Source organism: Heptranchias perlo, unplaced genomic scaffold (assembly GCF_035084215.1).
Source record: "Heptranchias perlo isolate sHepPer1 unplaced genomic scaffold, sHepPer1.hap1 HAP1_SCAFFOLD_632, whole genome shotgun sequence".
Lineage (NCBI taxonomy): Eukaryota > Metazoa > Chordata > Chondrichthyes > Hexanchiformes > Hexanchidae > Heptranchias > Heptranchias perlo.
This window is the reverse complement of record NW_027139658.1, coordinates 7,501-10,714: the sequence shown is the minus strand read 5'-3', so window position 1 is coordinate 10,714 and position 3,214 is coordinate 7,501.

The window sequence follows — 3,214 nt, the reverse complement described above, 5'->3', positions numbered from 1 at the left end:
GGTGCACATTTCCGGCTCGGTTTCCGGCCTCGGCACTATCAGTTCACGCCGTCCGACCGACGTCGTTCTGGCACGGTTCCGTTGCTCCTTGATCCGGTCCAGCCACGGTAATCAGCCGAAGATGGTGGGGGGGACACATTGCCCGCCGAGTTAGCCGGAGGAGATCGGCCTCGGACTTCCTCAGATATCAGCCTCCGGGTGGGACAGACAAACCGGGGACCCGAGCACGCTTTCGGCGGCCCGCTGGTCGACTTCCCGGTGTGCGACCGGGTTCGTTCCGGTACCGTTCGCTGCCCCTCGTCCTGCTCTAGCCGCGGAAACAAACCCGACGACCGTCGGTCTCACGCCCGCGGAGGGAGGTGGCGGAAAGTGGTTTGCAGCCTTTCGCTGTACCTCCGGCGGGCAGCGCCCGACCTCCGAGTGCTCGGTACCGTCCGCTGCGCCTGGTCCTGCCGCACACAACGAGCCATACCCGGTGGAAATCGGCCTGTGCCTTCCAGAGATATGGGCCTCCGGGTGGGACGGACAAACCGGGGCCCCGTGCTCGCTTTCGGCGGCCCGCTAGTCGACTTCCCGGTGTGCGACCGGGTTCCTTCCGGTACCGTTCGCTGCCCCTCGTCCTGCTCTAGCCGCGGAAACAAACCCGACGACCGTCGGTCTCACGCCCGCGGAGGGAGGCGGCGGAAAGTGGTTTGCAGCCATTCGCTGTACCTCCGGCGGGCAGCGCCCGACCTCCGAGTGCTCGGTACCGTCCGCTGCGCCTGGTCCGGCCGCACACAACGAGCCATACCCGGTGGAAATCGGCCTGTGCCTTCCGGAGATATGGGCCTCCGGGTGGGACGGACAAACCGGGGCCCCGAGCGGTGGCACCCTGCTCGCTTTCAGCGGCCCGGCACTCGACTTCCCGGTGTGCGAACGTCATCCTTCCGGTACTCAACCGTGCCCCTTGCCCCACTCTAGCTCCGGCGGTAAAGCGAAGTCGGTCGGTCTCACGGACGCCGAGTTAGCAGGCGGAAAGCGGTGCGCAGCCTTTCGCTGTCACTCCGGCGGGCTGCACCGCATCTCCGAGTGCTCGGTACCGTACGCTGCGCCGCCTCCTGCCGCACGCAACGAGCCATACCCGGAGGAAATCGGCCTCGGCGTTCCGGAGTTATCCGCCTCCGAGTGGGCCTGACCAAGCGGGGTGAACTGGAAATCATTAACCAACGTACTTCCAGGTTTTCACCCGCAGAGGGCAGCACTCTATTCTCCGTTTTAAATTGGGCCGACCCGGCTCCGTTTCGAGACCCGGCACTCGACTTCCCGGTGTGCGAACGTGATCGTTCCGGTACCCAACCGTGCCTCTTGCCCCACTCTAGCTCCGGCGGTAAAGCGAAGTCGGTCGGTCTCACGGACGCCGAGTTAGCAGGCGGAAAGCGGTGCGCAGCCTTTCGCTGTCACTCCGGCGGGCAGCATCGCACCTCCCAGTGCTCGGTACCGTACGCTGCGCCGCCTCCTGCCGCACGCAACGAGCCATACCCGGAGGAAATCGGCCTCGGCCTTCCTGAGATATCAGCCTCCGAGTGGGCCCGACGAGTCGGTGGCACCCTGCTCGCTTTCAGCGGCCCGGCACTCGACTTCCCGGTATGCGAACGTGATCGTTCCGGTACCCAAACGTGCCCCTTGCCCCACTCTAGCTCCGGCGCTAAAGCGGAGTCGGTCGGTCTCACGGACGCCGAGTTACCAGGCGGAAAGCGGTGCGCAGCCTTTCGCTGTCACTCCGGCGGGCAGCATCGCACCTCCGAGTGCTCGGTACCGTACGCTGCGCCTCCTCCTGCCGCACGCAACAAGCCATACCCGGAGGAAATCGGCCTCGGCCTTCCTGAGATATCAGCCTCCGAGTTGGCCCGACGAGTCGGTGGCACCCTGCTCGCTTTCAGCGGCCCGGCACTCGACTTCCCGGTATGCGAACGTGATCGTTCCGGTACCCTTCGGTGCCCCTTGCCCCACTCTAGCTCCGGTGCTAAAGCGGAGTCGGTCGGTCTCACGGACGCCGAGTTAGCAGGCGGAAAGCGGTGCGCAGCCTTTCGCTGTCACTCCGGCGGGCAGCACCGCACCTCCGAGTGCTCGGTACCGTACGCTGCGCCTCCTCCTGCCGCACGCAACGAGCCATACCCGGAGGAAATCGGCCTCGGCGTTCCGGAGTTATCCGCCTCCGAGTGGGCCTGACCAAGCGGGGTGAACTGGAAATCATTAACCAACGTACTTCCAGGTTTTCACCCGCAGAGGGCAGCACTCTCTTCTCCGTTTTAAACTGGGCCGACCCGGCTCCGTTTCGAGACCCGGCACTCGACTTCCCGGTGTGCGACCGGGTTCGTTCCGGTACCGTTCGCTGCCCCTCGTCCTGCTCGAGCCGCGGAACCAAACCCGATGACCGTCGGTCTCACGCCCGCGGAGGGAGGCGGCGGAAAGTGGTTTGCAGCCTTTCGCTGTACCTCCGGCGGGCAGCGCCGGACCTCCGAGTGCTCGGTACCGTCCGCTGCGCCTGGTCCGGCCGCATACAACGAGCCATACCCGGAGGAAATCGGCCTGTGCCTTCCGGAGATATGGGCCTCCGGGTGGGACGGACAAACCGGGGCCCCGAGCGGTGGCACCCTGCTCGCTTTCAGCGGCCCGGCACTCGACTTCACGGTGTGCGAACGTGATCGTTCCGGTACCCAACGGTGCCCCTTGCCCCACTCTAGCTCCGGCGGTAAAGCGGAGTCGGTCGGTCTCACAGACGCCGAGTTACCAGGCGGAAAGCGGTGCGCAGCCTTTCGCTGTCACTCCGGCGGGCAGCACCGCACCTCCGAGTGCTCGGTACCGTACGCTGCGCCTCCTCCTGCCGCACGCAACGAGCCATACCCGGAGGAAATCGGCCTCGGCGTTCCGGAGTTATCCGCCTCCGAGTGGGCCTGACCAAGCGGGGTGAACTGGAAATCATTAACCAACGTACTTCCAGGTTTTCACCCGCAGAGGGCAGCACTCTATTCTCCGTTTTAAATTGGGCCGACCCGGCTCCGTTTCGAGACCCGGCACTCGACTTCCCGGTGTGCGAACGTGATCGTTCCAGTACCCAACGGTGCCCCTTGCCCCACTCTAGCTCCGGCGGTAAAGCGGAGTCGGTCGGTCTCACAGACGCCGAGTTACCAGGCGGAAAGTGGTTTGCAGCCTTTCGCTGTACCTCCGGCGGGCA